Genomic DNA, 25,053 nt, shown 5'->3' with positions numbered 1-25,053 from the left:
ATCAACTTCTTATTCAATTTACACTTGAATTTTAAACATATATGTAATCATAATCATAATCAAAACATAATTTTAGAGCATATTTTTACCAAATAATCTTGAAATTAAATTTTAAGTTTCAAATTCTTTGGAAATTGATAGAATTGAATGAGGAAAAATGTCTGAGTAAACAAATCAAAGGGAATTGTGGGTAGCATCACATACCGGTACTGTGCAGTAGATCTTTGATATACATCTTTAAGTAATCTTTTAAAAACTGTTGGAACCTGTGTGCGAAAATTAGAAATATGTTTTGACATACCTACTCTATCAGCTTACTTGGGTAAATACTCAATGATTGGAATACATATCTATTAATAGTTTACAGTGATCAAGAATACCTTGTGAAGATATCATATCCTATCCCAAAATATTGGGGCAACTTGTGCTTAGTAAATACTGATGAGTTTAAATTTATACCATAATATAATTAGTTATATTCTATATGCAGAGTAATAAATTATATCAAAACTTACATACGATAGTTACTGTAAGTTCAGGGAGGCAAAATATTTTTCCTTAGATTTTATGTAATGAAACAGAGGTTCCAGTTACAATGTTTTTTTTGTGGTAGGAAATTCATTGTATATGTACATAACTACAATTTTATACGAAAGTGATTTAATATTAGAGATAATACTCAAACAAACTTTTAAAAGTTTCTCATAAAGGAAAACACTAGTAGTCTGCAGTTTCTTACAATTGTCACATACCCAATCATCATCATCTTTGATTTCAATCATTCCACAACATCCCCAATGATACCACAATAGACATGTCATGCATTCCCTGTTGCACACTATTTTCCTTTGAATCTTCAAATTCACCTCCTTCTAATATTACTTTGTTACAAATGGGACAATAAAATATTTCTCTTATACCTAAAAGGACTCTTGCCATATGTGATTTAAAAAAAGTACAAAGATTTAATCTAACCCGGGCTCTCCCAGAATTTTATATCGAAATTTATTTCCTCTGTATGTGGCTTTCCTATGGGTGACCAAACCAAAAAGAAACACTTTTGGCATTTAGTAATTGCCATTTGTCCTTGTACTTGAGTGTAGTATTTATGAGATTTTTTCAGCTGGAGTTGATTCACCCCTCTTTCCAGGAACTGTGTTTCATCCCACCCTTCATCAATGCTTTTATTTCTGAGTGAATAGGGACACTTTAATTCAACACAGGCTTTAGAGCAACATTTACAAACAGCAATACCATCCGGCGAGGCAGCAAGATATGGTATGCTTTCATCAACGACCAGGCCAACATTTTTTATCTTGAACTTATGATGCCGTCCTGTCATTTCACACTCCAGAGCTAATTTTGCGTCAGTTTCATGTTCTTGGCCCCATTGAATAGAAGGAATATGGTCAAGTGATTGTGAGTCTAAAACCCGGGAGAGTAACTTTGTTATTGTATAGGGCTTGCCTGGGTTTTTTGAAAGAGCTTCAACTTTGGTGTGTATATCGTGGAAAAATGATGAGGTCAACCTGCCAACTCTCTGTTCATGCCAATCTACACTTGTTGATTGATTAACAGTACCCTTTTTAATGGTGATTACTGTATCACCAGTTACACTCAATGACAGTTTTTCAATGAAACCATCGACCAAGGTTATCTCATCCCCGTCATGATCACCCGCATATTTTTCAGCTTGAATTTGAATTGATGGTGGTAAGTTACTGCTTAAGTTTACAGACTTTGGGAAAGCTTTATAAGCGACTGCATTTGGTTAAACAAGTTTCCATTTTGCTAGAAGTGATGAGACCTGTTCATCTGTCACATTTCTTTCACCTTCTCGCCTGGGATCAAACTTACTTTTATATTCTGAGTTGATATTTATTGCATCACCGGCTTTGATTCGGTGACTTTGTCTGATTATCATCGAACTGATTTTTTTGGGGGCTTTAGTTCTTTAAAAGTTTTGTGATTCCACATGCAAGGCAAATCTGTAGAGGAAGGGTCATTAAAATTCATAATGGATGCGTGTTCCAGTTTATAAAGAATTGCCATGATATGGTTGCATGCCTGTGAGTAGCCAGCAGTACAACCACACCATCCACCAAGAATTTCTCCACTTGTGCGCAAGACAAGCCAAACCTACCACAGCTGATCTCTTACACGCTGTGATGGTACTACAGATGATATGACTGTTACTCTATCATTTGATATGAAGTGATGATAAATTGGACCAACAAATCCACTTGAAAAATAAGAATAGGGTTTGTAAGTCTTGTACTTCCCTATGTATGTTTGGTCAAACTCTTTTTTTTCTAAAATAAATGAAAATATGCATGACAAGTCAATCGTTGGCCATTTTGTAACATCATCCATCCACATTTCATCTAATATAGTATTCGGATCAACTATGTCAAGCTCTTTGATTCGGCATGAATACACTTTCTGTAGTTTTTCCTTCTGTTCCAGTTCAGAAAGTTTCAGATGAACACGCTCTTCAGTAGCAACAAAGGCTCTGGCCACTAATTCTGGCTTTGAACCTGTTGTACTGATGCCTCTCATTGACAAGAAATGTCTCAGTTCACCAACTGACTTCTGTAAGAGGTCTTCATATGTTCCTGCATGATCATCTCCCTTACTAGCCATAATTACTACACGTTTTATTCTACTGTCTAGCTAATCTGTTGAAATGAAGGAATAGGAAAACAATTATAAGTTTAACAGTGTTTTATTTAATGTAACTTTCAGTATCTAACAAACAAGCTTAGGTTCAACAACAAGTGGAAGAACATCCTTCCAATGTCTAATCAATGTAACACATGAATGATTTAATTAAAATGTATTTTATAAAATTAAAAAATTATTTCCCCAACTATTGAAATAATAATTTATGGATTATCAAGTAAAAATACAAAAATGGAAGCAGAAACCTTATCGTTGCCCAAATCATAAAAGGCAAAGGGTAGTCGAGCTAAGATTTTTATTATTTCTCTCTAAACAGTAAAATTCTGAAGGACACATCATTCTATCTCTGACTTTGGCCATATTCTACGAAAGCTCACTGTGCAACTCCTTGTCTATTCAACAATAACTTATCATAAAACTCTGTAGGATAGCTAAAATACACATATATGGTCTGGCATGTACCCAGTGTTTCAATATTTGACAACATTTTTAAACTTTGATTTCTCATTGTGAAGCTCTTTGCCACAGACCACATGATATGATGTCACTTGTTTGTTTTTCCAAACTTGCCAACTCTCGCTGCTGCTGCTCTTTTTTTTTTGGTCAGTTGGTTGATTAATTGCTGTGATCTTCGTTCAGCAATTTCTTCCTTGCGCTTTGCAAAGTCAGCACGCAGTGACTTCACACCTCGACGAGCTGCTGCCACCAGCTTTTGAGCATTAGCATCCTCATGTGCCAAGAGCCACTGATGAGTTCAATTCATCACAAACATGGTATAAGCTTCAGCAGCTAGACGCTGATGTTCGGCTTAAATCAGAGTAGCTGATACATACAGCCAAAGACTCTCTCAACATACTTGTTGTGCTTGTCGACGCTAGCCATGTGGTTGTGCATGTCTTCTATGCATTCTGCAAACACTCCTCCTGGTAAATGGTCTTTAAATTCTGTGCACAGCATCTTGGGAAGGGCTGGCAGGAGTGTTCCCAAAATGGCCGAGGTTTCCACATGGCGGGTTTCCACATCATATGTTTCACTGGATGTTGTTAGTGGTGTGTAGATCGGGTCTTTGTTTATGGGAACCTCTTCAAATGGCACCATCTCACCACTCATGAATTGCTCGATGTTGTGGGCTGCATCTTCGAGAAATAGCACTACCGAAGGTAGTACGTGTTCATCTTCAGTATATGGATTTCAGCATTCTCCATCAGATTCCATAATGGTGTTGTCACAAATTTGGACAGTAATCCAAGTGCTCTGCAGCCACTAACATAACATTACTCATTGCAATGGCTCAAAACAGACTCTGTGAATCTATTAGTGGGTTGAATGGTGAGAAATTGGACGATTTCATTAACTAAAAAAAATACATGGCCAGCATTTGCAAACAGAATTATATTAAAATGATTTCCACGGTATGGTACCAGAGGAACAGAAAGCAAATTGTGTGACTGAAGAAAACCACTTGATTTGAGATATGTAGTAAAGGGACGGTGGCACCCCGATTTTTCATCGCCACCTCGAGAGAATGCCTTGCATGCCATCCTCACCAATGCCAAAGTGCCCGGCTCACTGGTGTAATCATTGCTGTATGGAGGGTGGCCATCAAACTGCTCTTTTTCAAGGTGGCTGAAAACACTTCTTGAAGTTTCGGCCATGTGCACTTGACTGTGTAAACCACAAAAGAAATTGGACAGATGGTCGACGTAATTCCTGTCCTCTTCTTCTAGTTGGCCATAGTGTGGTTTGTCAAAACCTCTTGACGGTACTGATCGAGGAGCTCATTATTATAATAAATTTTTTTTCCATTGCAGCACGATCGCTCATTGTGTTGGAAATGTGGCATAATATTTTTTTTCCTATATCAGATTGTGTGTCGGTAGATCTTCTGTCAATGTCACTCAGTATTGCCTTTAGTGTGTCCAGTGTATCGCTTGCAGATTTTGTTGGCATTTCACGCAGGCCAAGACAATAGTATGTGCCTTGTTGATCCCGACCTGCAAAAGCACCATAGTGATCTCCATATTTTGTCGTTTCATCGGTGTGCATTGTAGTGTGTTGTTGTGGTGCATATGTTTCTGCAGGTTGATTTTGGGCTAACCAAAGGCGCTGGATGTTCATGTTGTTTACTGTTGTTGTTGATGGAATGCGATTTGCTGTCTTGCCAGCAAGCTTCAGGCATGCCTCTATGACTGGGCCAACATTTTTACTGGAGACATGGTGGTCCAACAAAGTATATAGTATGCAGACTTGCAAATCATGCTTGTACTGGCCACACGTTTCATCATACAACTCAATCGTTTTGTCACTTAGGGCATCAACTTGAACTTCCAGCTCCGATATCTGTTTTTGCAGTTCTTTGATTTTAGATTTCAGTGACTTTATTTCTCCTTCTTTATGGTCTATATTTGTCTCTACTTCTAATTTCTGGTATTTACCCCGCCAATATTCCTCACGGGCATGCACTCTTTTGAGATCTTGCCGCTTCTTAGTGTGAGCTCCTCAGAAACAAGCTGCTCAGATTCTTGGCTTTCTTTCAGCTCAGTGGATAGGGCATCCAGCATTCCATGCATTTCTTCATCTTTTTCTTGAGCTCTCTCTGTTTGCTTCCTCAGATCAGCTTTAGTACTTGTAAGCTCTTCAGCCAAGGCAACTGTCACAACTTCGTATACATCTTTTGATGGTTGAAGAAGCTTCTTGGGCATAGTTCTTTTGACCCCAATATTTCCAGCACACTTTGGAAATGAATATTGTTCCTCCAAAAATGTGAGAAGCTTATATGCTCCCTCAGGGCAACCCTTGTTTTTTACCTTCTCGTGTCTATTTATAGACAGAGAAGGTATTAGAGTTGAAAAACCAGTATGCTGGTGTCAACTACTTCCGTCTGTCAATACTTCCGTCTGTCAAGATCTGTGACGTCATGCTATTGTGATGGGTCATATCATAAACTGGTGGGGTGTTCATGGTTCAGGTTGAGGTGCAGGAGAACGATTTTGAGCTGTGACAAAAATCAAAAGGGACTTAGCGGCATAGCCACAGTGTTAAGCCTTTCTCCAAGGTTCTTAGTTGACTACGATCTATTACAGACTACTGAGCTGACGTTAGGGGTACTCACTTTGTGTTTGCTCACTCTGTGTGCGCTAGTGTTTGGTACTGAGTTGCGTGGATATCTCCTCATGGCCTCACGTGATATGGGCCTGTTGCATAATCTGCAGATGATCATAGGCCTATGCCTCTGAGTCTGAAAACGGTTATTGTGTAAGCCTGTCGGCGTTTTCCTTGCATTTTTTCTCATTAAATTTTGCAAAATATCGGCGAGTACCTCAATATTTCAAGATAACTCTTTTCTTCCCAATCGTTTCCTGAGTTTCAGAGTCATATGAACGAAAATGAGTGAAAGTTTTAGACAGGAAAATAATACGGACGTCGGCCATGTTCAATGCTTACAGTACAATCAGAAGTTTATGTGGAGGAAATAACTAACAAACACTGTTCATGATGCCCGCCCTCTAGAGGCAGACCTTCCTATATGAAGTACCACATTTGATGCTTGTGGAAAGCTTGACCACACAAAGGAGCATTTTAACTTTTAGAAAATGACAAATTGAATAAGAAGGTATTCTGAAAATGTCAAATACTGAGGAAAAATGCGCAAATATTCAAAATAAACAGGTTAACTGACTGGTCAGCTATAAAAAACAATGAAAATGTTTATGATCAAAAGTTTTTGAGATGCGCACATTTTAACAAATACAGAAATTATTAATATTATAAATATAAGACCAAACTATTTTTTCAGGGATGGGACAGGTTGGAAATGAGGGGTGAGAGACAAAGGCACTCCTATTGCTGCATCTGGATGCAGCCACACCATTTCATTTACAGCATACTTAATCACTGTGTTGTGTTCAAGTTCCATATTGTACCGACTGTCATACAAGGATAACATAAGCAAAGCAAATCAAATTAGAAAAGGATCAATGCTGTTGTGTGGATTTTGCTTAACATGGCTGATTTTAATATTTCGCCCTGTATATTTGGTATCCAGCAAAGGCATATTTTGATGTAAAGTCAAAATTAACACTACATTGCGGACAATATATGTTACCGTTTCTGCATGAACTTTTCTTTTTTTAATTATAGTATAGTAGTACTTTGAACAGATTAACAATTATCGTGATGTCAACCCATAATTTTACATCACAAAGACTGTAATTCTGCCAATTTTTTTTATTTTTCAGTCATTTTATAAATTTTGCACTGAACAAGATGATTGAACAAAATGCAATGTTTGAATTTGTAAACTCAAAGAATAAAAATCCTTTGGTCACAGATTAAATTATTTTTTGAAAAGAAATTTACTCTTAAACACTTTTAGCATATATTCTTTACACGGTCATGTATTTCAAGGAAAATATGCCTACTAAAAACAGTAATTTCTTCACTTTCAATTTTTAGCGACGAAGTTACGTAACTGAGGAAGCTTATAGAGTTGGGAGAGGCAAAATTGACGTCATTTCCGTCAACAACTTCCGTAAAACTTTTTTGTCACACCACGTGATCAATGTTATCTCATGACCATAGCATACCATTCACGCTGCACACTCACTATCAGCGAAAATAGCATCGTGTTGCATTGACATTATAATTGAACTTAGAGCGTACGTGTGAGTGTATTGGCTTACATGAAAATGCCATAGACAATGATGCATTTACGTTAGAACGTCCATGCTCGATCAAATTGTTTTTGTTCTGTCAGTGTAAATTACGAGATTGGTGGATGTGGATGGACATCTTGCGTGCGTCTGGTCTTTGTCTGACATGCATGTCGTTTCGATCTCCTTTTTACTGTGCAGGGGAGAATGAATTACGTTCCTCATGGGTTTCAAATATGTAAAAAAAATACGAAGTTTTGAGTGGATTTACGATTTCATTTGCAAAATTACGAGCGAAAATTTCAGCTTCCCATTTCATTGGCGCGACCGTGCAAGAAACCTCAGTCTCCTACTACCTCCATGATCACATGTTGTACCACACGAACATGAAAGGCCTCTGAAACACTCAGTGTGTAAGCGTGTGGAAATTTTCATAGTGTTTTTTCTCATTTAATTTGGCAAATTATCAGCAAAAATCTCAATAATTCAAGGTAACCCTTTCTATTCAATCGCTTTCTGGAGTTTCAAAGTCATACCAACGAAAATGAGTGAAAAATTTGGGTGCAAAAATCGTGCATCTGCGAGAGTAGAGACTGAGAGTATTCATACAGAAATAGCCCATGATTTGAGCTTGGTTTTCGTGTTTTTTGTTTGAATTTTGGCCAAATAGTCGCTTTTAGCGGGTTTTGAAATTTTAAAGGCATCTAAAAACATTAAAATGACTTTTTATTAACAAACGAAATAAAAAAAATGAGAAATTCAATTATTTTCTTCTCATGAAATCATGTCACAATGCCTCCTCAACAGAAAACTACATCTTACAATAAAATGCTGTAAGGTGTTGAAACAATTTACCCTCCTCCCTACAAAGTTACAATGTATTGAAACACTTTACTCTCCTTTCTACAAAGTTACAAATTCCCTGGTACGTGAAGCAAACATTGTTGCTGTTCGATACTGCAATCACGGTCCCTCATGGACGGACCGTGCTACAATACATCATGGACGACCATGAATAGACTGAGGCCTGGCTTAAATTTGCCTATGTGAGTCCCGCGTACCGGCCGTCCTTCTTAGTCCAAGTTTTACCTACTTTGCTTGAATCAAAATTTGGCCTGCAATTACTCAGTTTGATAGTAAAAACCATTATATCAAAGGAAACTTTCACAAGCAGAGTTAGAATACAAGGGAAAAGGAGAAAAACTTGAGATTTTTCTGAAAGGTCAAATCTGGGTCATCTTATGTGATGTCATAAATGAAGACCCTTTAAGTACACAATTATGGTTCAAAAGAAACCACCTAGGGAGGTCTAATAGGTACAATCTTATGATACAAGGTAATTTCTTGGTGCTTTCCAATTTAATGGCATTAAGCTTGACTGTCAGTTTTAAATTAAATTTTATTACCAGTTATGGCAAAGGGAAATTGTCAACAGTAGTTGCCGTAAGCATATCCATTTCAAATCATCACATTAATATTTCTGCGGATTCAGAGGTCGCAATTTTGGGAAAAAAGTCCCCGGAAATAAACAACAATTGATGACGTATAACGTGCCGTATCAGACTGATGTTTTACGTTCCACGTCACGACGCGTCAGAGGAGACACGGACACAGTCATTGGTATATGATAATACACGTAATGTGTATATAGAAGTTAAATAATAACACACGCCAGCAAGGGCAAGATCACGATTTGTTGCCCGCCCAAGGGATGGTGCTCATGACGGTAATATTGATGATGCCCGAGCCGAAGGCGAGGGTATCATCAATATTATCGTCATGAGCACCAGCCCGAGGGCAGGCAACAAATCGTGATCATGCCCGTGCTGGCGTGTGTTATTAATTTTATTACACCGAACAAACACTTTTGTTTTTGAAACTTTGCTTAGAATGCAGTCAAGTGTCGATCGGGCAGATCGTCCATGTAGCCGACACGAACACGAAGTGTCTGTTACCGGCTACCAAAAACTATGAAAAATAGTAAAGAATGAGCTACAAAATCGCTATCAGTTTTAAGTTGCAGGTAGAATAAGTCTGTGCCTTTGTAAAAAACAATATAAAAATAGTAGAAAGTGAAGAACCAGCTGAAAGTTAGTTGAGGAGACCTTGACCGCATATCATTTGCATCTCATTGTCGGCTACATGGACTGTGTGCCGTCGATGGAGACTCGCCACAGTGAAACGTTCTATGTGTTGCTCGATCGCAACGCTACATGAAGTTGAAGTAACGTCTATTATCATACATGCTATGCCTGTATTGCCATTCTTCTATTGTTCAGACGGTACGGATATGAGCCCATATTTTAACTAGTGAAAATACGAATTATATTTTCAATGTAACCGAACTACTTACAGTGACGCGGACGCGTGACCTTTGCTGTATGCATGACCTTCGTTGGTATATGTACATATAAAACAGCTGAGCGAATAGGACAAATGACAATCCGAAACGTCATTATGATTATGGTCAAAATTCTGTTGTTTGCAGTCACTTCATGGGCATTGCCCTAGGCACAAGTACAGTTGTACCAAAAACATACAAACAAACGTATTGAAAATTTGTATAATTTGCCGACACCTGTCAATTCACGGCCGGTCCTGTGGCGGTGCACGGTGCAGTGTTTTCGTGTCGTCTAAGCTGCTGAATATTTACACCATGGAAGTATCATTACACGTAAAGATATCGGTTGACAGAGCATCATGATAGAATCGGTTTAAGACAAGTTTCCTGTTGATGAGCTTAATCTGGGCGGTGAATTACATCGTTTACAGTCGTAAATGAACCACGAAAATCCAACCGCACTGAAAATACTCGCGACAGACAAAGTTGAAGGTGCACATGATATTTCCGATTTGTACCTGTCAGTTCACAGGTCATGATCGTATCTGGTGGCACCGATGCGGTGCGGGTTTCAGATACAATGTGCCATTTAGGGAAAGTCAAACTTTCGCTTCGGTTGTCAAAGGAAGTTTAGTTCTATTTAGGCAAGCCAGGAAGGAAAATATACGAGCAGACGACGGAAATACCTTTGAAATGTACTTTTATTCGTACAGCAACAAAATCACGAACGAGTTACGACACTACAGCTTACAGTGTACTCACTTCATGTTTTCACTAATCCGCTTACTGAGATGGTAAATTCGGCATATTTGACGTCTGGGAACATGTATAATTCTTCGAGATAAACTGACTGGTACGGGTTTTATATCCACTGTATATGCATTCATAGATGTCGCAGAGCTGCTTGCTCTGTGCTCTCAGCTGTTCATACACGATAAGAGTTTGAGCGTGGCGCGAGTATTTTGACCCGATTTTGGCGGCTTCATAACTTTCACGCAGGGATGAGGTTATGTATTAAAACACAAAAACACACCCATTTTGTGGATTCCCGCCTATGTTTTACATCCACCGTCATTTTAAACTAAAAATAAATCTTCTTCAAATTGTGAAAACCTGTGTCGACATCGTAATATTTAAATTGTTTGCTGTAAAAGTGCTCCATAAATCCTCCTTTGCAGTGGAATGGCCCAATAGCGGAATAATATCAAGAAGTGATACGGTTGTCATCACTCCTTAGCAACCAACTTTTTATAAGTACAGCCTGGAGGAAGCAAGGTCGATTTCAAGTTGATTTCGTTGCTAATTTCGGAGCGTCTGTAGGAAAACAGTCATAACCAAAGCATGCATGTATGATAAAGGGGTTATTACACGAAGTTAGGGCGATACCACGTCGTATTCTCGTGATGTGTCCGTATTTTGACTCGTTGCTGCGCAACTCGTCAAAATACGGACACATCACTCGAATACGACGCGGTATCGCCCAAACTTCGTGTAATAACCCCTAAAAATCAAAGATAGTGTTGTTAAAGCTTTTCTCGTTTAATTTACTAAATATCATCTACTTCAGGTCGAGCTAATTTCTTTTATCTTTTCAAAAGCTATTGCTTTACAGAAAATACCGAGCAAATGTACGCGATCGATGATGTGGTACGCGTACGCGCCGAAACGACGCGCGGTATTCCAGAACGTGGTAGCGGGCTATATCAGTGCACGCGACAGGGCTATATCAGCGCACGCGACAGGGCTATATCACCTAAGCCATGTTCTATCACTTTTCGTTCTATATCACGTGAGTAAGGCTCAGCCAATCACAGTACCTGGATAATACGTGAGGTGTAATAATGTTGTTTGACGTTCGGAACGTCTGTGCTACACGTACGCGACGTCTGGTTATCACGTGATAAAGACGCTACGCGTACCGATCGAACGTACGATAGGAAACCGCGCGTACTGGTAAAAATACTTCAATCATGTAGTGTATATAATGACGTTTTCAAGAAAAACGTGTGTCTTTCATTGTCACCCATATTTTCATAGAACTTTTTAAAAATGGTAGCAATAGGAGCCATGTTGCCAATCTGAAATGCTGCTTTACCTTCCTTTGTGTGATTCTGTAGATAGTGCCAAAGTAACATTTTGCTATCGTGATACTTTCTTTCTAAGCTGAGAATTAAGGATTTCATGAATGTTGACATGACTTCTCTTTGGTGTGAAGTGGTTTGAATTTTTTTGGATTGTCGGCATAATACATTGTACATACTTTCCAAGAAAGTATCAATAAAATAATCAGAGTTGCCAATACCTCCCGAATCATATAAGTATGACTGGAAACCTGAAGCTACAGCCAATTTAACTATGTTGGAATTTTCAGGTTGTCTCATGTGCACATCCGTATTACAGAAGTCATAGAAGTGCTTGTGATTAGCAATGTCTGCTGTTCTGAATGAGGGGCCCCATAAATTCACTCTCTTTGACAATTTGTTTTGTTTGCAGTTTAAGTAAAGCACTCTGTTTTGTCAAATTTACAGGTTCTCCACTTTTGGCACTATCCCAGAAAGTTTTAGACTCTCTAATAGTAGTTGGATAAAACTTTCATTTCTCTTCACCTTGTAAATGTTAGATTTTTTAGGAGACCAACAAACAAAATGGCATACATCTGTGTTTGTCACATACATTTCTAATTGAGCTTGTGGAATATAATGTACAGGAATGTTTTTATATGGAAATAGTTTACCATTTGTGTATGGACATTTGATTTCAATAACTACTTCATCATTGGCTATACCATCAGGAGAAGCTCCTAACCAGTCATTAGAATCATTAACCCAAATCCTGTTTGTACAAATTTCAAAACATTCATGAAGTGGGTGTATGTGACAGCAGCAGATTCTTCGCACATCCTCCCCCACTTCATGGCTGCATTTGGTGTTATATGCGTATCTTTGTTCTTCCTCAGACTGTCGTACATCTCATTTATCTGATTTTTTTCCTCTCCAGCCTATGGAAAAACGGAACCAAAACAGTGGTTAGATGGAAATACCATGTTACATTTACAGTAACAGGTTCAAGAGAATTGATGTCAGGTAAGTGTCTGATGGTTACATATACATAAATAAATTAGTATAAAAGATATGAGGTTGTTATGAAAATACAGCAAAATATGTACAAAGACAATTAGCGCAGCGTATCTCCCTCCACTGCATGCATGCGTTGGGCAATATGCTGCGTTAATTGTCTTTGTACACATTTTGCTGTATTTTCGTAATAACCATATAATTAATCATTTTGCAATTTTAACTAATTGAAGAAATTCTTAGTTTTTGACAATTTCAAACGTTCTCTGAATTCAAAGGAAACACAGATGCCTAGAAATTGTTTAAAAAATATTATGGAACGCGCATTCAGTATTTGTTTTTATGGAACATTTGATTCTATTGTTTTCGATGGCAGATGTATAATGATAGCCATTATTAGTTTCATTAAATAACACCGATAGAAAATCTTGAAGCTATTTTCAATTGTGGAGCTGAGTGTTCTGCTGTATTTTTGGTTCATCTGTGAAAATGCAGTGGTAGAATACACTGTTCATTCCACACAAAAAAACTTCTGTATGGAACAGATCATCTGCAGAGAACATGAAGTTCTGTCAAACTCTGAGATTGAATTTTAAATAATTATTTTATACATAAATCATTTACCCAATGCAGTAGCAGCAGTGCTTCCAGTTACATGATCTCTTCCACGGTACAATAAATTACCCACATCAATGCTGTTTGATTTGTACCAACGACGTTAGTTTTCTTATAACTTCTTCAGTTCTGTATAAAAGCAATGTGAGATCTCACGATAATTGATTAATTATATTTATTAAAAGTACGTTGAAATATTGTAGTATAAATTTCAAAGAAACCATTAAATAACCATAAAAGTCACATTCTGCAGGTACTACAAATGTCACAGTTTTGGGAAGCAAGTTATGACCAACTGAAGGGGTCATTCTCTGAAAAAGAGTTAGCATGTAAATTTCTTTTGTCTTTTCTGTTTGGAAAAAATCAATATCCCTTTGTTTCATAAAACAGGTGCAACTAGTCTCCCTACTTTCCATCACTTTATTCTGTACGGCTGAGGACACAATCGGGGGAAAATTTACAAAAATCCTTTCTCTTCTCTCAATCAAGCACAATTTTCTTAATCCTTTGAAATGGGAATTGAGAAGAAAGGTGTTTTTAAAAGTATGTTTTCAGAATGTTTACAACGGTCCAGGAATTGGCTACACATGGGAGACATGGTAGACTTTACAGGGGAATCTACGTTGGTACAAATCATTATGTATTATGGGAAATCCCTAGTACTGTGTCTTCTTGCTTCAAACCATTCAGGGGAACATTGTTTGAAGGATCTGCTGTCTTTTGTGGCCATGTCAGGTTCTCCATCATCATTCGCCCCTATAAGTTCTTCAGCTTTTAATGACGGAAGTTGTAATATTTGAGCCACCGGAGTCCCATGATTCTGAATTTTTTTTAATAACTATTGTTAAATACATATATGCATATAGATTGAACATATTACAAATATATAAGGAAACAATGTAAGGGTGTGGAGGTCACCAGCTTCACATCAATTCAAGAACGAGAAGTTATTAGTAGCTCAGTCATGTGGTATATATATATATATATATATATATATATATATATATATATATATATATATATATATATATATATATATATATATATATATATATACTTTGGTCAGAATGCCTAGATGTGATTATTTTCAATAATGTTCATGACTTGTATGCATGAACGTATGAAGAATCTCATGTTTAAGGATTTAAGATGGGAACTCACACAGAGATTCATTCCAAATTCATTAATTACATTAGTACAGAGTAAGAATAGATTGAAAAGAACTACATATACACGTATTGGGAATGAATTACCTTGTCAGATATGTTGTGCATCTTTGGACACATTTTTCTCAGGTGACCTAGCTCTCCACATAGGTAACGTCTTTGAAGTTTAATCAGCTCTGATTCATGTTTCTCCTTCTCTTTGCATTGTTTTGACCAGTGTCCTTTAACACCACAGTTAAAATACATATCATCTGCACTGGGAATCTCTCCAACTGCCATGCTGGTCTCCTTCAGATGTTTCCTGATCACAGTACTTTTCAGTGTTGGGTTCATACCGTCATTAGCAAGGTAGGTAACACATGTTCTTTGTGCAAATTTGTTCACAAACCTTCATAGTAACTGTATGCTACTTTCACAGTGATCGTTTGAAGATGGTGTCACATTTGCCGAGTTCAGCAGTTTTTCCCACCATTGTTTAATATCTCTATCTTTCTTCATCAATTCCATTGACTCTTTATATGTTGCATTCCTCCAAGATGGGCCATTGTAGTAATGGGTACAGAGTTTGTAATCTAGATGGGTTAGAAATTCCAGGAGACTGTTTCGGTTGGTACTTAGATTGATTGCTGACAAAGTATGGTGATAAAATTGAATGTGAACTTTTGGTAGTCTTAGAATAATTTTAATTATCAGACGGGCTTGACGGAGCAGTTGAAGTTGCTGAGCATTACTGTGGAACAAGTGGACAGACTTTGATGATGGTGTTGGATAGATGTGTTGGAATCATCTGCAGTTGACCACAGTTTGCTGTGTGATGTTATGTGATCCGAGCCAAGTGATTGGTCTTTCCCTGTAGAGGTACTAAAACAAAGTTGGGAAGAGCAGCTTTATTGTAACATCCAAAGTATTCTCGTCTCAGATCACTTTCTTCTGCTTTAATTAGAAACAATGTACTTAATGTGCTGTTGCAATCCATGTACTGTTCAACTGTACCTCCGCTTATTTTTGCTCGCTGTAGACTGAAGTAATTTTCAACATCATCCTGATCGGTTGTTCTTGGTATAAATTGTACAGAAGGATGATTTAGATGTAAATATCTTTGTAGAGCTAGCACACTGTCGATCAACTGTTTTACTGCAACATTTGCTTTTGAAGACAACAGTCTTCCCAGCAAAAATGATCATAGCTTACAGGCAGCCTCCGAACCTCAAACAACGCATTGTTACCAGTAAATTCCCTACGACCATCCAATTTCATGGAACAACACCCTGTAATGAAACCAAATACAAACTGTGCCCTCTCATCAATACCGCCACCATTGTAGTCGGACCCAATCAGAAGACTTTCAACATCAATGGATCATATGACTGTGACTCCACCAACGTCATCTATGCATCACCTGAACGTCCATCTGCTGTATACATTGGCCGAACATGACAGCCACTGCGGAAACGCATCAGCATGCAATCACAAGTTTGACAAACAGAGCAACACAATATATAAACCTGCATGTTGCTCAACACTTTTACCTAGCTGGACATTCTATCAATGATTTCCGTGTGGCCGTACTGTGAAAGATCCATGGTAAAAGCACCATCCGAAGAGAGACTAAAGAACGCAAAATCATACAAAATTTCGATTGCGTCAAAGAAGCACTCAATCGAGATTACAGATTTTTAACACATTACAAATAAATATGTAGGCTGTGATTTGCCCCAGTTGTTCCTACCATTGTCCTCACTCAACATACAGTATTTTCACACCTTTGCTCGAACCCTTTGATTTACTTTGACACTTTCCTTTGGCATTGTCCATTACCCACAATGCATTTTGCCTTGTGCTTCTTTGTCGATTCTGCAAGTACATCTGATGAAGGAGACTGTTGTCTTCGAAAGCTGAAACTGTGCTACCCTTGACAATATTGGTATCAGTCAAGATCAACACGGCTCTAGTGTAACTTTCCTGGATATAATCATGAAAAATAAATCTTTCATCGTCTAGATATAAATAAAACAATCCCTTACAAAAAATTCTTCATTTATGCATTGGCTACCAGACCTTGTCACTGGGCTACCAACTTCAGAAAATGGTAGCCAAGTGGACTACCAGGGAAAAAAGTTAATTTCGAGCCTTGCATGAGTATAATCAATGCCAACAATCCAGTTTAAGTAATTTGGTTTAGATTAGCCATTGTCCACTTATGGTACAATAATTTGTTGCTAAATTTTTCTCCCGTTCTGCATTATATAAGTTCACCATTTCCTGTTTTACATATTTTCTATCCTATTTGCCATTTTTGGTGAGGCCATCCTGAAATGAGCTATCAAAGATATCCACCTTCCTCATCAATACATGTATCGCAAAAAGTTATTCTCTACATAACATAGCAGAGCTCTGTCGACTGTTAGGTCACTCGTTTTTGCAAAACCACTGGCATGACAGCTAATATTTGGTATGCAGGTCCCTGTGATGACCTAAGTTAAGTGACATAATTTCATACAGTCAGGAATACTTAATTTTGTATCCATGTCTATAGTAGCTTCAAGGACATAGGCCCTATGTTTCATATATAGAGCCATAACTCAGACATGCTTAAACCGATTTTATTCAAAATTGGTACAAGGACATTGACTAATATTATACATATGTATGTCAATTTTTTTCACAATATGATCCAATATGGCCGCATAGTGGCCATTTTGTTATGTTTTTTTCATGTCGAGAGCCATAACTCTGGCAAGTCTCAACAGACTTTATTCAAAGTTGGTACATGGACATTGACTTATGTCATACATATGCATGGTGATTTTTTAGACAGTAAGATCAAATATGGCTGCGTGGCGGCGATTTTGTAAAGATTTTTTCATGTACAGAGCCATAACTCAGACATACTTCCACCAGTGTCATTCAAAGTTGGTACAAGGACATTGACCTATTTCATACATATGCACATCAATTTGTTTCAAGGCATTGTAGCAGTATCATGTCAATCACTGAATTTTCGTAATTAGGCTGATATGTCAAGAAATACTGCGTCAAATTTCATGAAACTTTGTACAGATGTGAAGTTCACATGGCTTGAACGGTGAAAAACACATTTATCAGTGTCATTTTAATTAATTTGTAATTTCATATGTAATGAACTTTCCTAATTTGAGTGATATATCGACAAATACTGCGTCAAATTTGATGAAACTTGATACAAATATGGATCTTGTAGTGTTGTAAATACTGCATCAAACTTTATGAAATATGGTACCGGTGATGATCTGTAAGTGTTAGAATAGTATGCAAAAATGTTTGGCAACATCCTGTCGATTATTACCATTTCAGTAAAAGATAGCGAAGACACTGCAGTGAACTGCAATAAAACTGCTCAAACTAATTAGTTTCAGCTGTAGCTAGCTGGCAAAGTCAACAACATTGTATGTCCCACGCAGATAGTTTGTCTGGGGAAGTTGAAATAAAAAAGATTTGTACATGGACCAGTGCATAGTAATGTTACATTGTATCTTAATCTTGAGCACTCTCATTTACAACCCGAGCCTCAGACAGAGCTAGTTTTGCCTTTGTACAAGCAGACTTTTTGTCTGTATCAAGTAGCCTTGTTCAACAACAAAGTGGCCACGGCTACAGCTGAAACTAATTAGTGTAAGCAGTTTTATTGCAGTTCACTGCGGCAGCTTCGCTATCTAATACTGAAAATGGGTGTAATTCCTAATTGACTCATATAATGACCTTTTGTAATTAGGATGGTGGCCTACATTGGTTTTTATGTTTTCACCACCATGGAACTCGTTCTTGGCCATTGAGCGCCATCTGTATCAAAGTATTTTTATCACAGACCTAATTATATTAAGAGGACTCTATCCTCTCTGAGGACTTATAATTACAAAGTACCCATTAACAAGTGGGGACTGTGTCATCAACGATGACTTGTTTGCTTCAGTTATTCTTGTTATTTTGGTTGTGCTGTGCAGAAATCGTTGTCAAAACATCAATTTGAAAGTAGAATTTTGCTGCACTGAACAGATAGAAAGAACATTCATTGTTGATCTTTGGTACCCATGTATGTACCAATTCCGATCAAATGTGAGCAACACCATGTCATTGGCGTATTTTTTAAAAATTGAAATAGCCATTTTCTGATATTTTTGAATATTTCTCAACAGGCACACGGGACACCTAGAATCCTTTCATAACACATTACTCATGTATGCCTCAACGTGAACATCATACAAGTAAGTTTCAAAGCAAGTCCATATTCAATCTTTAACAAAAACCTTATTTGTCCTGTGAATAATACTATTTATTGTTGATATTAATCTTGTAGTTCAAACACACTTGGATATAACAAAAATATGAACATTTTATTTGCCTGTAACACATAAGAACAGAATACCATTGGTGTCTCAAGACTTTCAAAATGGATGTTCCGTAACACAGTTTTAATACATGCTGACTTCTATTGTATATGACAGTCGGTGAATTAATCCAAAAAAATTGTTTCTGGTCCTTGCCTGCATCAACACTTTTTTGCATTTTTTCATTTACTGGTTTTAAAAAATGGAAAATATCTATCACATTCCATCGTAATTAAAAAAAATTACATAAAAAACATCATATTGCTTTATCATTTCTGCCACACGTCAATGACTAGAATGTGGCCTATTAACTTGTCATGTTTTTCAAAATCATTTATTTTTTGGAGGTTGATGATTCTATTGTTATTCTTTTCAGATTTGAAAATATGAAAGCTCGGGTCCTACTTGCAGCTATTGACCATAACCATCACTTACATAGAAAACAAGCAACAACTACATCCGGTGAACTGCACAATGCAAGAAAATACAGCAAGAGATCCAATAGATGGACAGCAGTACCAGTCAAGGAGAAGTAGACCTACTCATATTTGCCTGTCATCACTGCGCTCGTATTGCATAAACGTAGAATAGACCAAAAGGGTATAAAACAACCAACAGTTCTTTCTCAGGAAGATCCTTGCCACATTGCGCCATACATTCAACCCATCCCTCCTGTGCAGACACATTGAATAGTCAGTGAACAGATATCAAGATTTCAAAATACTGTAAAACCTGTCTAAACTGAAAACAGAAGGGAATGAGAAAACTGTTCAGTATAAAGAGGTATCTGGTTTATAGAGATCCATTAATCATAGTGTTCTATGTGAAAGTGACTTTAAAAGCTGTCCAGAATAGACATGTATGTTTTCAGTAAAGACAGGTTCGTTTTAGACAGGTTTCACTGCATGAATGTGGCTTTTCCGATTTGTCACATTTTGAGAATTTTATATATATAGAGTACATTATTTATTTTGGTGATTTTGGTCGTATTTTGGGGTAAAAATTCTCAGAAACAGCTTGCCCAATCGCTTTAAAATTTCGATTTGATGTTCTTTAAGGGTGTTACCTATCCGAATTGTTGGAAGTATGACAAAATTAGCAATATAAAATTTTAGGGGCAATTTTTGACATGTTGGTCAAATTTATTTCTTGAAAATTGCTAGTGGAAATACTTTAGCGACAGCATTCCCGGCTTTGACTTACTACAGTGATTCCTGTATCATTTCATACAATATTTAGACAATTTTGGGACCAATCCTGATGAGTGTAGCATGCTAGCAGGGTACGCTTAGCTATTCTGTATCCCTTTAATGTCATATTTGCAATTTGATTTCTAGGTTCTTCTAGATACCATCATAGTAGCGTGATAATATGATGTAGAAAATAATAATGATGTGTTTTTGGGACAATTTTGTCATTTTCAGTCTGAGTAAAAATTACTGTGATAACAACAACATGGGGCCCGGGGGCACCGACGTCCTTTGTGCCTCCTTACTGTTTATTATTTGCCATAAATGTGAAATCTGGCAAAAAGTCAAATTGTTTGGACATAAATGAAAGTTAATGTGAAAGTGAATCAAGAATAAGAGATGGAACTCAATAGGATCAACAATATCTAAAACAGGAAACGGTGAACTTATATGATACAGAAGGGGAGAAAATTTAGCCACAAACTATTGTAATATATTATGGACAATGGCTAATCTAAACCAAATTACTTAAGGATGTACGATCGGAAAAATGTTAGCGTACTGCGCCGATTTCCGCGCAGAAATGTATCCATAGTAACCACGCGCGCATAGTGACGTTCCGAACGTTTTTGCGTCGTCTGCAGTTCAAGGAAAATCGCGACGAGAAAATGTTCAGCGTGCCCTCAAAACACGCTGGAAGGTACGAGAATTCAGCAAAATGATAAAAAAAATGCAACATGACCGTAGCCTGTACAGCGTAAGTCAGAAAGAAGTGTGACGTCTGATTCGCAATAAAAGATGAGGTAGTGGTTAGGCCTATAATCTCAATGATAGTGTCGCTAGTAGACCTACCGGAGAATGGAAGAATGGCCGTCGCATTGTCGATTTGAGTGTACTAGCCGAAAATCTTGACACTTGTGTCAGTTGTGGGCTTGCCTTTACGATTGTCATCGTGTATTTGGGAAACGCCAAGTTCACGGCCTCGGCTCCTGGCTCCACGTAGGCCTAGTGTGTGAAAACTTAGCCTGCAGCGAAGTCAGCCTAATCCCCACCGATAAGCGTCACGGCAATAAATTTACGTGATTGTTTGTGTGCTGTATTAATATATTAACTCTAAAAAATTGAAGAACCTAAAAGTCTTTGCTATGTTCTGTCATTTCCCTCTCATTAACGTTTACAGGTAGGCTTTATTAATCATCACCATACCTGGACAAGGCCACTGCAGGTAGCCATTGCAGGTCATCAGCATTCGAAGAGCGCCCTCGCGCGACGAATCCGGGAGAGCATGGTTTATCGCCAGAACCTATAAATCCTAGTTAGATTTTGCAAAATTATGAAAAATCGAGCTCGGTGACCTACTAAACAAAATGTGGTTTTGAAAAATTCACAAAAAGAGCTATATTTTGGCAAAGTTTGAGAAAATTGACATTAGTAGAAACTATTAATAATTAATAAATAACCCTCTCCCATGTCTAAAATTTGGGGCATATTTGTTGCAATTTTGGTTAAAAACTAAATATCATGACTTTTTAACTCAATTTTAATGTAAGTAAAACCTTCAAAGTAGCTTAAGTTTATAATTTCTTTATTTGTTGAAAGTGTAAACGTGAAAAATGCAATCATGATATAAATATGAAAATGATGACCTGTTTTATTGATTTTTAGTGATTTTGTGAAAAACTGCGAATTTTTAATGTCATTTTTTAAAAAAACAAGCGCGGTGACCCCATCTTTTTTTCCAAGTTTTGGACTACTCTCATATGTAGGTATTCAAAAAACCTCATTTGAAAAAATTGACATTACTTTTACTTTTTCCGATCGTACATCCTTAAACTGGAATGTTGGCATTGATTACACATGTATTTATTGTCCATCAAATAGAAAATAAATTTGGGCCATTGACTAAAAAACATTTGCTTGTTACACTCACCACACTTGTACTTAGTATTTGGAGTGTACACCTATCTACAATACAATGATAAAAAGTTTTGACTCTGAAGGTCAACAGTGCATCTTTAATGTATGAGACTAAATAAGCTTACCCCTCAAGTATGTATAGGCCAAAAACAATATTTAATTTTGAATTATGTAGTGCAGGGAAGGACATAGAATATGGTGAAAAGCAAACTAAATATAAAAACTGAATATACAATTATATGGAAATGTTGTTTTACAGTCATGAGTATCTAGTGTGTGCCGAGAGACATATTAAAATTGGACAGTATCATCCTGACCAGAGTTTGTCTGAGTGGTTGTTTCCTTCTGATTTTCTGACACGGTGATAGGTACAAAATATTATGTTATTCACCATAGTTAAGCAACATAACTTGCATTTTGTTCACAGTAGAACTGAGTTTTACATGTAAGATAACTTTCTCATAAACTGTAAATTCTGGCTTGTGGCAGCTCAAACGTCGCAATACTACATTTTTTGATATGATATGGAGTGACTTGCACACATATGCAATATGCAGTGACAGTCGATATATTCATAGTAAGAGTCTACTACATTCAAGCATAGTGATGTTGACAACTACATGCATGCCAGTGCACGATTTCAAAGTAGCCAGGAGGAAATTCTAATGTAATAGTCTTTTAGTGGAAATAGGCCCTATAGGTATTAAACCACAGTGAAACAAACAACATTAGTTATCGTGACCTTGCTAAAGTGCAATCTCGGATCATGTATGATCTGATGATCATGCCAAATTACCATGTCGGATTATGCCGTGATTCTGAAGTGCGCGTAGATCGGTCAACATAAGCACACATAGACTCTCGCCAGTCGCTTGTACTGCTTGGTCTCGCGTAGCTTTCGGTATTTATACAAGCTCGTGCCTTCGGCACTCGACCTTGCGCCTTCGGCGCTCGATCGCCTACGTTGGATTACTACCGCAAGTGACTCCGGATCCGGTCAAAAGAAGGCACGAGGACTGTCGACAGTCTAAAGCACACACTGTCCTCAACAATGATGTCAAAATCAATGCACAACTGTCGAAATTACCCAAAATAAGCAACAGAAAACTTAAAGTTATCGCTGTGTCGAAAGGACAGTACATCAACATAAAACGACGCTAGTTTGTTATGACATGGAGGTAGAAGGACAGAGCGAATTCTCTCGCTCTCACCCAGCTATTACTAACTGGCCGCCGGTGGGATTGCCTCGCTAAAGCAATGGATTCGCCGGTAACGAAGGAGCGTTTCGTGCCAAAAAAATACATGACAGCAACAAAAATACAATCACCGTGAACTTCATATTTACAAAACATCATCAAATAAATGCTAAAAGCTTCAAAACGTCAAAATTCGCACAAGACCGAGAAACAAGACAGCGTCGGTTTGATTTTTCAAAGTCCTTCCCAGGAGCTGGTCCTTGCAAAACAACGCTAACTTGTTATATGCGCATGCGCAAATTAAGGAGAGACCCATTTGATTTCGGGGGGGGGGGGGGTATGCAGGAAGTGGGTATGGGAACTTTTTTGTCAGAGAGACAGCATTTTTAATTTCAACTGTCACACCTGCATCAATTTTTTATCAAATGGAGTAGCAGTGCAATTTTTCAAATTTAAGCCAGTGTTTCACATATCACAGGATGGTTTTATATATTCATTTTACATTCCAACGAATGAAAACAAAATGGAAAGTCTAGTATATATACAACTTTAAATTAAGAACACTTTTTTGGCAAATCAACAGTGATCAGTACTATACCTGCTTTTCTTTATAACAGTCAATTCCTTTTAAGTTCTCAGGGGAGATGTTATCTTTTGTGGTCAGAGAAACAAGGCTCACACATTGTATTTCATTATATTTGTTGTTCCTCAATTTTTCTTTGACAACTTGTAATCTTTCTAACATATTTATGTTGAGAGAATAATATATTGGTTTTTACACTAGTTATTGACTCCTGTCTTGTGTTTTAAATTTTCACAATGTACAGAAGTCAAATAGTCCCATCTAGATATTGCCTGTACCATTGAGATATTGCAACAGAAATCCAGAAATATGATTTCTTGGGTCAGAAAAGGGAAGGAAAACATCGAGTGCACTGAGGTGTAAAGTAGTGAATGCTATATCATAAGTGCTGGGAAAAAAAAACCACATGAGAATTGCTTGTGGTAAAAACATTTGCGCTGCCTATGGCAGCATGCTAGCAAAGAACACGTGAGAATGAATTTCCAAAATTTTGCTCATTTCAACTACATTATGACAATTCCTTTTTTATTTATTTCTGTCTGTTATGAGAATTTTTTTTCTCAAGCCATTACAGGCTTATTTTTTTCTTTTATTTCACCTGGTGACAATTTTTTTTCTCAAAATCCTCCATACCCCCCCCCCCCACAAATCAAGTGGTTCTCCCCTAAGTGAGTCCCTGACCTATGCGGGCCATTGGATTACTTCCTCATTAGAACTGATATGCCTGCCGGTACCATCATTCTTCAGTCGATCAAAGGCGCCTTTCGTACCAAAAAATACACGACAGCCGCAAAAGTGCATCACTGTCAACGTCATAACTATAGAATATATTGAAATGCACAGTGAAACGTTCACAAAGTAAAAAATGTGCCCACACCGAGAAACATGATGGCGTCTGATTCGATTCTCAACTCAGATTTTGTCCTAGAGTTGTGCGCATGCGCAGACGGTAGCTTTAACGAAAGCGAGTCAAAATCAAGTAAATATAAAATAAAAATGGATAAAAATATTGTTTAAAAATAATACAAGGCATGTATCACCAAATTTTGAACATTTCTGACGGCATTTCAACTATACGAACACCCATGCCAAATATCACAATAATCAAATCAGTGGTTTTGAGGAAAAATTGAAAATAGTGGTTTTCACAAAAAAGCTAAAAAAGTGACTTTAAAATGATTCAATCAAAAAAAGAAAAAAGACCGTTTGAGATACATGCCAAAGTGACCACCAGACCAAATTTCAGAAAAAGTTACTGAAGCGTTTCTGAGAT

The 25,053-nt window shown here is 37.3% G+C and overlaps 1 long non-coding RNA gene across 1 annotated transcript in view; it reads left to right on the top strand.

Moving 5' to 3' along the window:
• The window catches only part of LOC139122431 (uncharacterized), a 69,916-nt gene extending 47,599 nt beyond the window's left edge, over positions 1-22,317 (top strand). The window contains exons 8-11 of the long non-coding RNA XR_011549462.1: positions 12,673-12,758; positions 14,748-14,878; positions 18,703-18,771; positions 19,271-22,317. This is a non-coding gene — a long non-coding RNA (uncharacterized lncRNA). The remainder of the gene's footprint in view (positions 1-12,672; positions 12,759-14,747; positions 14,879-18,702; positions 18,772-19,270) is intronic.
• The last annotated feature ends 2,736 nt before the right edge of the window (positions 22,318-25,053 follow it).

Source organism: Ptychodera flava, chromosome 22 (assembly GCF_041260155.1).
Source record: "Ptychodera flava strain L36383 chromosome 22, AS_Pfla_20210202, whole genome shotgun sequence".
Classification (NCBI taxonomy): Eukaryota; Metazoa; Hemichordata; class Enteropneusta; family Ptychoderidae; genus Ptychodera; species Ptychodera flava.
The sequence above is the reverse complement of the archived record's forward strand: the minus strand, read 5'-3'. Positions and strand labels throughout refer to the sequence as shown.